This window comes from Podarcis muralis, chromosome 1, assembly GCF_964188315.1.
Source record: "Podarcis muralis chromosome 1, rPodMur119.hap1.1, whole genome shotgun sequence".
In the NCBI taxonomy this organism is placed as follows: domain Eukaryota; kingdom Metazoa; phylum Chordata; class Lepidosauria; order Squamata; family Lacertidae; genus Podarcis; species Podarcis muralis.
In genome coordinates, this window is record NC_135655.1 from 81,678,478 (window position 1) to 81,691,720 (window position 13,243).

The 13,243-nt window shown below is 46.0% G+C and overlaps 1 long non-coding RNA gene across 1 annotated transcript; it reads right to left on the minus strand.

The window, feature by feature from the left end:
* Nucleotides 1–49: 49 nt before the first annotated feature.
* LOC114601240 (uncharacterized) lies at nt 50–9,327 on the minus strand. The gene is made up of 2 exons (XR_013393928.1): nt 9,092–9,327; nt 50–1,545 (listed from the first exon to the last, which is right to left on the minus strand). It is a non-coding gene; the product is annotated as an uncharacterized LOC114601240 (long non-coding RNA).
* Nucleotides 9,328–13,243: the final 3,916 nt, after the last annotated feature.

Below are 13,243 nucleotides of genomic sequence, written 5' to 3' on the forward strand. Positions count from 1 at the left end.
TAACATTTACCAGCAATTCAGCAACTTTGAGAACACAGGAGCCACCCAGTTAAAGAAGCGGTAACATTTATTAGGCAATAGGCTGCTGTAACGGCTCGGAAAGAGAACAGTCAAAGGTGATTTGCAAGAAAGCAACAACCCTTCAGCTTCCACTCGGATGCCAAACCATGTTGGCTGTGAACAGCTGATGCTGAACAGCCCCATATATATTTGGGGTGGATGGGAGCACTTCAGCTGTCACAGGAGCTATGTTTTGCTGCTGCTGGGCACTATCCGTTTTCTCAGTTACACCTTCCTTTTGCCTCACATAGCAAGGCTCCATGCCTATCCCCTGAATATTGCCAGCAATGGACGTATAGAGGCTTCATGCTGCTGTGGCCACCCACCCAATGCCCTTTTTACATTGCACTGCTTGCGTTGGGCTCAGACAGTAGCACAATGTGAAAAGAGCCTTGGACAGGGGCCATGCCCAGTGCCTCAGGAGGCTCTTCACACACTCTTTCCCTCTCTCCAAATTCCTATGCGGAAACAAGAGAACCACCTTCTCACCTCGCCCAAGACAAGGGGGATTCATTTTAACTCTTTATCAGTTTGCTTTCTTTGGGGTGCCCTCTGGGCTGCTGTAGTGCCCAAATAATTTCAACCGTCCTCTCTGGTCTTCATTCAGCAGGAACACCCAGTGTTTCTAGAAGGTGATTCAGAAGGTCCACCTAGAGAGGGAGGGGAATAAAAGTAGATGGAATAACTTCTTTCTACAGCTGAACTGCTCTCTGTCACTGCACCCACCAGCTCCACATCTGCAGCGAGCAGGCTATTCACTAAGTGTGAACTGGAATGGCAGAAGATTAAGGAAATGTCTGTTCTTGTTAGGACGGCTAAAAAAACTCCCTTCTTGCCAGATCAGAAAAGTCTTTATTTTAGTGCAAGTATACTGTCTCATTGGCGTAGCCACTGAACAAACAACTAGATCCAGAAAGTTGGATTCAACTCTTATCTCTCCCCACAAATGCCTCTGTCTTAGTATTCTTTTAATTCCAACCTGAGATTTGTGGGTTGTTGTTTTAATTCTACAGAGGGATAATACTTTGCATCTAGATGGGAGTATAAGAAATAAGCCGCCTTAAAAATAATAATCATTAGATACTAGGATAGTAGGATTCTTAGGGATACAGGTGGCACTGTGGTCTAAACCACTGAGCCTCTTGGGTTTGCCAATTAGAAGGTTGGCTGTTCGAATTCACTCAACGGTGGTAAGCTCCCTGGTGAGCTCCTGTTGCTCTGTCCCAGCTTCTGCCAACCTAGTCGTTCAAAAGCACACCAGTGCAAGTAGATAAATAGGTACCGCTGCAGTGGGAAGGTAAACAGCTTTTCCCATGCACTCTCACACTCACCAGTGTCCTGTTGCGCCAGAAGCAGTTTAGTCATGCTGGCCACATGACTGTGGACAAACTCCGGCTCCCTCGGCCTGAAAGCAAGATGAGTGCCGCACCCCAAAGTCGCCTTTGACTGGATTTAGCCGTCCAGGGGTCCTTTACCTTTTAAAACCTTTTAATAGAATTCACGTGTTCACATTTCTGGGTATGGATTCAAACCTGTACCACTCGTCTCTTACTTTTGGCCCTACATACAATCTCATATACAAATACTGAAGATCTGGGATTCTCCATTTCCACCATGCCTTTGGAAGATTGAGACAAATGGAGAAAAAGTAGCTTTACACTCCAAATCATCTAGTAGGCAGCAGAGTCAGGGATAAGCAACGTTAGGTTTCCTGATTCCATGTCTGTTACTGTAGCTATCAACTAATCCTCACTACTATTCAGTACACAGAAGTAATTTTTCCATTAACAACAAGTATGTGTCTCTGCGCCAACCAAATGCACACATTCCATTCTAGTAGTCTGGTGTATATGACAAGAGTGTGATTTACACGTGAACTACTATATGGGCTGCAATATATGCTGAATGGTTGATACAGGTTATCACCATGCAGAATTTTGTGTGTGTATGTCCAACGAGCAGCATATAAAGGTCTTACCATAGCTCTGCAAATATATGCAACAAAGTCCTCTGACAGTCTGTCCTGCAACTGTTGCCAGATGCAGACAACTGCTGCATGACTGGTTTGGCTGTGGTCTGTAAGCCTTGAGGGCCGAAGCATTCACTTGACCTGATCTCTTGATCCTATGGAATTCACTATGGATGCTATAAATATCACCATGGGCCTCCAGCAGGAACTTTGGGTGGAATTGTTTTCACGTAACAACCAGAAGCTTTGTTGCGGAAAACAGGGTTGAAAGTACAGGGTAAAATACATGCTCTACCCAGAGGAACTCAAAGCAAAAAGATAATAAGGGGCAGAATGGCAAACAGGTGCAGGTGTGGAAGGCTTATTTTCCAAAGCTATGAGTGCTGTCACTCAAGGCTGGGAGTCTCACCCCACTGCCTTAACCACATCCCATGCTAATCACACCACAAGACCTTGGAATTTGATTCATGTGAACACTAGGTTAAAAAAAAGTTGTAACCCAAGGCAAAACTGTCCCCCAGAACCAAAACCTTGCTATCCAATATGGATATGCCTATGGAGACCTCTGAAAGAGAACCAGCAAACAGCTCACCAGTAAAAATTAATGCAGATGTATTTATAACAAAGTGCCTAAGTGGTTTGGCTGGGAATTGTGCCATAAATGAATTGGAGAGGCCGACTGATAGTTTTGTGACGTGGGCTGGTGGGAAAGGGTGCCCTCATCTTTCACCAACAGGTCATTCACCTACCAGTAGTGCTGAACCTTGCAACTAGAGATGAAGCAATTGGAATTTTTGGGAAATGACAACATGCTTCTGGAGCAAAGGGAGCAGAGAAGAGGCTTTCAAGTGAAAGAACTAGATAAGTGAGCTGCACCACAGATATAATCTCTCCTCTCTCATAAGTCTCCCACTCCCTACCCATAGAGGCTTTTATATTCTGCACCAGGGGTAGGGGAGTTATGCCCTCTGGAAGTTGCTGGACTACAACTTCCATCAATGCCAGCCAGCATGGCCAATGGTCAGGGATGATGGAAGTTGTAGTCCAGCAACTCCGGAGGGCATTGTGTTGGCTACACCTCTTCTTCTACACACAGGGATCTTTGCTGGATCCCGACTTTTTGTTGCAGTTAGTCTGCATGGTTTTCTTGGCTGCACAAATTCAGTGGTAGATAGCTGCAGTGATCTAACACAGAGAGTGTAGGCAAACCTCTCCTACAATGCAGTTCAGTTCAGGCTGTGTTATATTGGTTGAGGCCATTAAATATATATCTAATCACTGCACCTCTTTAAGAGGGGAACCATATGTTTGGCAGAGAGTGGTTGTATGTTTAATCATTGCTAACTTCTAAAAATAATAGAGACAAGAGCAACCCAAGGCATTAACAATCTGCAAAACCTTGGAAGACAAAAATACCAAACTTGGCTTCATATAAAAGTCAAAAAAAGTGTAAAAGCAAACATAAATGTAATTAACAAAATCAAGATGATCCAGAGAAATGAAATGGAAGTATGCATGACTTTGACAGAGACAATTTCTTAACTGAACTCAAGCATGTTTTCTAATAAATTAAGGTAAGTAGTTTACTGGGTGGACGCCTCCAAGGATTCATAAGCGTGCAAGTTTTGTTGGAACTACAAGAAAATATTGCTGCAATGTGACCGAGCTCAGGAGCAAGGAAGCTGCTTGTGAACGCAATACTACGTAAGACCAGCATGAAAGCATTTGAAACTGCCCATTTAGCCAAGAACTTTGCCCTTTTCACAAACAAACAAAACCAGCCTCTAGTATACAATATAGAGGACAAATAGTTAAAGACCACTGAAACACGTCCCCAGAACTCTGATCAGCTTTCCCCCAAAGTTATATTGTTCTAAACAGAAAAGGTAACACAGGGGCCTTCTAGAGTTGTTCCCTGAGATTACATATATGGGTTGTACCATAAGGACAGCACATCACTTTTGAATAAGACAGTTTAAATTGTAGTTACTTCATGTGACCCCAGAAGAAATACTTCATCATGGTTTTTGTTTGTTTTAAAAAAACAAGACCAGTTCGAGTTTATTACACCCAGCAACAGAATGGATTGAGTGACACATGTAAGTAGAATGTATTTTAAAATGTTTTTAGAAGAGCACTGAAATCTAAAATTCTGACTAGGTGTAAAGATACAAAATCCAATGATGCTCACATGTCCAAACTTGAGTGTTAGGAACCAGTATACAGAGTGGAGGCAGTTTGTCAATTCACACTGATGCTTGAAAGCAGGTAATTGTGCCCGTCTGTGAAAGAAAGTTGGTGGGCTGCATCAATTTATGCACATTTAAGGCCTTAGTATTTGGTGGCAGAGCAATCTATCGTCTCTTCCAGTCTCTGCAGGATGCTCTGATTTTTCTCACACACTCAGGTGGTCCGATCTGAGTTTATGGAACGGTCACTCCAATACAACTGCCCCACACCAGGAAGCAAGGTTGTAATCCCAACCCTTGTTACCTGGGAGTAAGCCCCATTGAATTCAGTAGGACATACTTCTGAATAGACATGGTTAGGCTTGCACTGTAAGAGATCACCAGATCAGGGAGAAGTGTCCTTGATTAATAATATCTTGGTTTCATGCTACTATAGCTCTTTTGTCATGTTTCAGGTTAAAGATAGTTATAGTGGATATATTTCCACCTAATTAAGCTTTGTTGAACTGAATTGGTGACAATTAGTTGTAAGGCACTATGAGGAACCTGAGAGCACAATCCTGTACTTGAGTTAACATTGGCTGAAGGGCTTTACAGTTTTGCAGAAATCCCATTATACAGACAGAATGCTGCTGCCACGGCAGATCCTTGGGTGGGACTTGCCCAGTACAATGGCAAAGCCACATTAGCAAAGCTGGAGAAGATATGCCAGTGGAACAGCCAATATACAGCTTTGCATCCATAAGGTCCTAGATTCAATCCCCAGCATCTCCAAGTAGGACTAGGAGAGACTGCCTGAAACCCTGGAGAGATGCTGCAGGTCAGTGTAGGCAATACTGAGCCAGATGGACTGAGGGTCTGACTTAGCATATGGCAGCTTCCTCTCTTCCTATGAGTCATGGGTGAGACATCAACAGCACAGAGGAGGAGCAAACATGCCGGACCCTATACCCCTTCACTCCACAGCTATGCCCCTGTTGACAGCGAAATTTTGCATCAGCCCTGGACAGGGCACATGAGATTTCCTTCCTACTGTCTTCAAGGGGGTGGGACATATGAAAAGATAGCTGGCCCTGCACGGACAGCTGGCCCACCCGCATCTCCATGAGAGAGTACAGGATACCGTGTAACTCAGCACCCAGTCACAGCACACTCCAACCAGTAAAGCCTTAACAGATGGCAGAACAGCACACCCAAAGAACTCGCAAGAGAGAATCTTTAGTGAGAGGAAATTATGGAGAAAGAGCGCTTTGAACAAAGAAGTTCACTTTCACAACACACATGGGAATGTGAGCACATTGCTAGAGCTTCTCTGCCTTGAACCCTAACAGGCAGTGTTAGAAACCAAGATGTGAAAGCTAGGAGCTAAAGGGCACCTTAATCTTAGGTTATGGGTACAACAACGGAATGTCTAGGCACCTTTTAATAAGAATACAAGCTGAAAATGAATGAACTGCAGCTAAAATCTTATGTTCATTTTTCACATGGTCTAGTCCTTCCCCTGCCCACCCCCCTAATATTCTTAAGAGGGTCTCTTCTCCAGTCTTCAGAGAGTAGCTGGAAGTGGGGAGGCAGAAAAAGGTCCTCCTTTCCTTCCACTCTGCAGTTTTAATCTGAAATCTTAGGCAGAGTACTTCGTCCAGAGCTCAGAAACTGCTCATACAAATGAAATTCCCTGTCGCAAAATGCACCTAGATTCATGGGTAGGCAAACTAAGGCCCGGGGGCTGGATCTGGCCCAATTGCCTTCTAAATCCAGCCCACAGATGCTCCAGGAATCAGTGTGTTTTTACATGAGTAGAATTTGCACTCTTATTTAAAATGCATCTCTGGGTTATTTGTGGGGCATAGGGATTCGTTCATTATTATTTTTTCAAAATATAGTCTGGCCCCCCACAAGGTCAAAGGTTAAATGGTCAAAGGCCTGGAAACGATGCCTTATGAGGAACGGCTAAGGGAGCTGGGCATGTTTAGCCTGGAGAAGAGGAGGTTAAGGGGTGATATGATAGCCATGTTCAAATATATAAAAGGATGTCATATAGAGGAGGGAGAAAGGTTGTTTTCTGCTGCTCCAGAGAAGCGGACACGGAGCAATGGATCCAAACTACAAGAAAGAAGATTCCACCTAAACATTAGGAAGAACTTCCTGACAGTAAGAGCTGTTCGACAGTGGAATTTGCTGCCAAGGAGTGTGGTGGAGTCTCCTTCTTTGGAGGTCTTTAAGCAGAGGCTTGACAACCATATGTCAGGAGTGCTCTGATGGTGTTTCCTGCTTGGCAGGGGGTTGGACTCGATGGCCCTTGTGGTCTCTTCCAACTCTATGATTCTATGATTCTAAGGTCTGAGGGACAGTGGACCAGCCCCTGCTGAAAAAGTTTACTGACCCCTGGCCTAGAACAATGGGAGTTTCAAACACTGCTAAGAGGTACCTCGCCTTGAAGCTCCCACCCTACTCCAATTCCAACTACTTAGAAATGTAGTATCTTAGTACTCTATATATGCTATCAGAACATGAAATCTAATGGAGAACAAAGCTTTCCAAACAGGCTATGTAAAAAAAATGCTGCCTTCACCCCTGAAAATGTCAGATTGTTGGCATAAAGATGCTTACAGTATTATGTTATTGTTTCTAGATAAGGTTACTACCTACTGAAATAAAAATGCTAGTCCCTGGGCAGCCCCAGTGTTTTCCAGGACTCAGCAGTTACCAGGGAGTATCTATTCACCCAAGATGCACAGCTCCAGAAACAAGCAAACTGAGGGGGGGGGGGAACCCTGAAGTTTCCTGGTTTTTCTGACAATTATTTGAAGCAAAATAAAAATTGGCCAAGTCAGTTCCTCTTCTCTCCCCTACCCCATTGGGCTGGCAACCAAATTTGTATACAGTCTAGTCTTGCTAGCAATACTTATTTAGCAAATTTCTTACTCTCTCAACTTTAATTCTCACTTTATGCAAAAACATGATCCTCAGGGTCCCTTCCAACTCTGATTCTATCCCTTTCTCTGTTTAAATTGCAAACCCCTTCGGGAAGCTGCTGCTTTATTATGTATGAACTAACTCTGCATTAATGATGGCTGTGTACCACCTAGTTCCGGCTTCCTCAACCTTGGCCCTCCAGATGTTTTGAGACTACAATTCCCATCATCCCTGACCACTGGTCTTGCTAGCTAGGGATCATGGGAGTTGTAGACCAAAAACATCTGGAGGGCTGAGGTTGAGAAAGCCTGACCTAGTTTAAAGGAACTGTAATGATGGGAACTGCAGGTCTGACAATACGGTTTAACATTGGCAGCATAACATAAACATATACCTTGGTCAAACTGCACCCAAAGCAAGGATGAATTGCTTAGGTCAGGGATAACTCACACAAATATTTCTTAGGTCTTTTTCTCAATCTGTACAACATATATCTATTGTCTGCACTGATTGAGCTAGTCCACTGCCAACATACCAGCCATTTGAAATTGCCTTTATCCACGCTGTGAGTAGATGCTTCTGCCACAGATGTGCATAAAACCCAGCAGCCTCTGCTAAAGCTGAAAAATAAACCGCAGCAAATAACCTTGCATGTTTCCCCTTAAAAGGGAAACTTTATTCCCCAGGAGGCAACAGCGCTGTCCTAATGAACATCACTTTCCCCCGGAAAATGCAAACAGGAACATAGGGAGCTGATTTATATCGGATCAGTCTATGGGTCCATCTAGCTCAATATTGTCTACCCTGACTGGCAGTGGCTTTCCAGGGTTGCAGACAGGGATATTCCCAGCCATGCCTGGAAATGCTGGGGGTTGAATCTGGGACCTTCTGCACGCAAAGCAGATCCTCTACTACAGAGCTATGCCCATTACATGTGCTTGGTTTTTGCATAGGCTTGGATCTCCAGTGGGCAAAAATGTAGACAACGCAGGCTAAAGAGTCACTGGGCTGGAGAAGTCCTCTAGATATTGGGTGCTTGAGGTCTTTAGAATCCCTCTTTTACAGACATCCTAGGCAGCCTTCCTCCTCAGACTTGCTGGTTGCTGAGCTACAAAAGTGTGGCCAATGAGGACATGCAAGATCCTCTCAACTCAAACCCCAATGTGCATATGTCCTAGTTTGGGGGGGGGCGGGAATCCAAATATGAACTGAGGAGAACACAGAACTTTTTGTACACGTGATACAGGGTCCCCGCCCCCCAAAAAGTACACTCAAAGCACCTTTTGCATTTCCTGTAAAACATCCATAACCATGGTGGCTGGAATTGTGGTGTCTTCATAAAACCCTCCCAGCTTTTTCTACCCTGCATTCACATTCACAAAGGAGCGCAAGCCCTGAGAGGAAAAAGGAGGTCCGAGGTACCTTCGTGTCACATTTGGGGGGGACGGACGGGCCAGGGAGAAGGGGTGCCTGCAGCCCGGGACTACTCTTGGAGACCTGAAAAAGCTGGCGGGGGGGTCGCTCTTCCGGACTCTCTGATTCCCATGGGACCCCTCTTTCCTGGGCCCAGGACACGGGAGAGAGTGGTCCCCCGAGGCATTTTGGGGGACTCTCGCCTCCTGCTTTTTTCACCAGCCGGAGAAAGCCTGTCCCCCGCCCTGCCCTCCTTCACGCCACTCCCGGAGAAGCCTCGCCAAAGGGCGCTTGAGTGGAACTGGCGGGGGGCTGGAAGGACGGGGGCGGGGAAGGCAGGTTAAAGACTCGGAAGGTCGCCGCCCTCCGTTCCCCGGGGGTCTCTAGCAGCACTCCGGGCGGGGCCCCGTCCAGCCTTCGCCCCTCTCCACAGAGCCGCCACACGAAAACACCCCCGAGCCCCCGCGCTTCAGACTCGGAGCTTGTGCGAGGGGCGCCGGAGGAGGGGAGGGGGCCCCCCTCGCGAGCCCTTGGACGCCTTTACCCTTTCAGCAGCTCTCGGGCTTCTCCTCGTCTCTCGCCTCCCCCAGTGGCAGAGGTGGAAACTTGCGGGGAGTTTCCTCCCCCTTTCCCCCGGGCATGGAAGTGGAAGGCGCTCAAAGCAGCAGCTCCCGCTTCTCCTCTCCGCATTCCCTTCCGTCCATCTTGAATACTTGAGATTCTTGAATGGAGCGTGTGGGGGATCCGCGCCGTGCGGCTCCCATTGGCTGCCCGTTAACCCTTTGGAGAGGGGCTTCGCCTTCTCATTGGACGCGGTCCCGTCCCCCCCCCCCGCCCACGCGCCACCGCCCCCCACCCCTCGCGCCCCCCCCCCCCGCAAATAGGGATTCTGCTACAACCTTTCGATCTGTTGTTGCAGCTTGTTTGTTTCGGTGGTCGGTGCGTCAAAGTTCGTTCAGAAGCAGAGGCGCCCGAGGGGATCGTTGTTAGAACAGCAAAAACAACAACAACAACTACAGTACTACTACTACAACTGCAACAAAGATAACAACTACAACAACAGTACCCTGCCCATTTGACTGGCTTGCCCATTTGACTATACTGTATAACTAAGTTGTATAGTTACTCATCTCCACTTCAGAGAAGGCCCTCTGCATGGCTCCCTGTAACTTCACTTCTCGCAGTGAGGGAACTGCCAAAAAGCCATCAGAGCTAGATCTCAGTGTCTGGGCTGAACGATGGGGGTCAGGGGTGCCAACTTGAATGAAAGGGGAGGGGCAGGTAAACCCCTCCCCCCATGATCGATTACAAGAAGCAGTGCACACACACACACCATTTGAATGGCAATGCCCTTCAACTTGGGGGGCAGCCCCCACAAATATTTTATTGGGGGGGGGGGCGAAGGGACTTTGGCTCCTAGGAGTTGGCTCCAATGACGGGGGTGGAGACACACAGAAGCAGTGAAATGGGGCGTCTTGCCTAGTTTACATGAGATGGGAATGTGGAAGCAGGAACCCCCTCTTCCCTTGGCTCCTGGTACCAAGAAGGTGGGTGGGTGGGGTGCGGTGAAAGCAGGAGCTACTGTCTGAAAAGGGTCGTGAAAATGTTGGCCCTTGAATGCTTCATTTTGGCTCTGCATCCGCAGCAAAATGCCCTGGTCTGCAACAGCTCTCAGCGCTGGCATGCAGCTTATGTTCACTTTTGGGGGCATTTTTGTGCTGCCGTTCTGCCTTCCCTGGATGGTGACAACCCAGCAGATGGTGCTAGTGCCAACAGACATGTCAGTTTTGTTCTGACAATGGCCCAGTTTCAAAGCTGCATTTACACCTGTGGAGGAAAAATTGCCCCTACATCCTTTCCCCTGAAGCTTTGAGATCACATGGGTGGAAGCAACTTTCAGCAAGGTAGCTGGGATGGTGAGTCCTGTCCTCCAGCAACAACTGGAAGGCTACAGGTGAGTCACCCCTGGTATCCAAGAACACACATCGTCTCTTAAGAGAACCAGGGAACTCCCCACAATGCATAGTTTTGCCCTTAGGCACTTTTATCAAATCCTTCACCCCAAGTGACCACAAATTAAAGGAATGCAGAGGAAACAAGTTGCAGACAGAACACAGGTGAGAAAGTCCTCACAGCCTGTGTTGACATCTTGTGTATCTCCATTAGTAGGGCATTTCCTAAGAAAGGCAGTACTCTCGACATAACAATTGGGACATTTTGTATTCACTTACACCCTGCACATCTGTGAGACAAAGACTGTTCAGGTTTTCTGAATAAGTACCTATTTTCTACATTTATTTGCATATATTCCCAAAGCATCTTCATTATTTTTTTCATTGAAGTATGTCGGTTTGTACATCCATTGTTTTTATTTATGGATACGGTAAAGGTAAAGGACCCCTGGACGGTTAAGTCCAGTCAAAGGCGACTATGGGGTTGCGGCCACCCGCTTCTTTTATAACAGGAAGTTACACCAGCCAGTCATGGGCACTGTTAAAGAATGGTTTGGGTGGCAAATCTAAAAAAATGTAGTATGAACACCGGCAACTGGGAAACATTGGCCTGCAAGCACTCCAATTGGAGAACAGCCTTGACCAAAGGTGTCAAAGGTTTTGAAGACGCTTCAAAGGTTTTGAAGACGCTCAAACTCAGGACAAAAGGGAGAAACACGCTAAGAGGAAGGCACGCTGGGCAAACCCTCACCATGATCAACTCCCGCCCGGAAACCTATGTCCCCACTGTGGTTAGACTTGTGGATCCAGAATTGGCCTCTACAGTCACTTACAGACTCACTTTAAAAACTGTGTTTATGGAAGACAATCTTACTGGCTACGAGTGATTGCCAAAGCCTCAGGTCTTTTGTGCTGACTCCCAAGAACTCCTGTCAAGATGATCAAGGGTCTGGAAACCAAGCCTTATGAGGTACAGTTGAGAGAATTTGGTATGTGTAGCCTGGAAAAGAGGACACTGAGAGGAGATATGACAGTCACCGTCAGATATCTAAAGGGCTGTTACAGTACATGAGTGATGGAGCAAGTTTGTTTTCTCCTGCTCAGGAGGGTAGGACCTGTAGCAACGGCTTCAAGTTACAAGCAAGGAGATTCCAACTAAATATCAGGAAGAACTTTCTGGTGGTAAGCACTGTTCATCCCTCAGGAGGTGGTGGACTCTCCTTCCTTGGAGGTTTTTAAGCAGAGGTTGGATGGCTATCTGTCATGGATGTTTCAGTTGAAAGTCCTACATTGCAGGGGGTTAGAATAATAGAATCTTAGAGTTGGAAGGGACCCAAGGGTCTTCTAGTCCAACCCGCAACATTTGACTCAAATGGTCAAAATGATGAAGAATGGGAACACCAATGATAAAACTTGGAGACTTATATATTCAACATCACAAGGGTATAGAAGAGGCTTCTGGACACCCTCAGAATATCACTATAGTGCTTTGAGGGAAAATAATTTCCTGCTTGCAGATGCTGGGAAAACCAAACATTAGATTTCCCACAAATACCTCCCACAGGCAAATACGTACAAGCAGAATTTCTCACGCACAATCCTGTTTGATTACGGTGAGAGCAGCCCCAAGCAATGCTTTTTACATCATTTCCCGTTAGAGAAGGAAACACAGGAAAGCTTCCACTGGGATTCAGGGAAGGCTCTTCACAGAACCATGAAATAGCAGGAGATTATGGGACTTTTAACACAGTTATTTGTACTGGAGGCTATCGTTGCACACGGCTTGCATAGGAAAGGTCCTCAGGTAGAAATAAAGAAAAGTGAGCAGGGTGTGTTGCATAAAGAACAGCAATAATTTTTAAAAAGTTAGGAACTTTTCAAGACAGGTTGAGATACTTGAAATCAGCATCAAGATCAGAGAAGACATTCAATACTTTAAAAGCTACAGATTATTATTATTTGAATTTATATACCGCCCTATACCCGGAGGTCTCAGGGCAGTAAATTCCTCAGATTTGTCTCAAACATGGGGGGGGGGGCAGTTTAGACAATGTTGCCAAACATTTTGTGCTTACCAGTCTTGCCTGTTGTTCACAGTTAACTGACACAGAAGTCTGAAGATTGCCATTGACCAGCTCCACCTGTCCCTTCATGGTCTCCCAGTGATAGGCAAGGATTGTGAAGTGTATCCTTTGTAGGTTGTCAGTATAGGAACAATCCTAGCCCACTGTTGTACTAATATAAACATACAACAACGTAGAAGGTAACTGATGGAAGGAGAGATGGGAAACTGAGACTTCCCTGTAAGAATTCGCTTTCTTTGTTTAGATAGGGGCTGAGATAAAGGGTCGAGTGTTCCAACATTAGGGGTGTTTCCAGACAGGAGCTTTATTTGGAAATGGATCAATGAAATATTGCAAATGGATAATTGACAACAGGTTTTTGTTTTGCTTTAACTTACTGGAATTCTCCTAGAAATAGTAAATCTTTATTAAATGGGTTGTGGGGATATGGAATACAGGCAGGCAGTTTGGTACCGAAAACATTGTATGGATGCTGCATGCAGGAAGAGCATTGGCCCCACAATAAACACCTGCTAGAAGCCTCCAATGTGTTTTGTGTGGAATTGCCACCACTTCATTCACTCGTTTTTTTATGGGGCATCCACACAGATGAAGCTATCATCCAGTCATTGTCATGCTGCATTTCCCCCCGTGATTTTTCTGTCTTCTATTTTCAGGGAA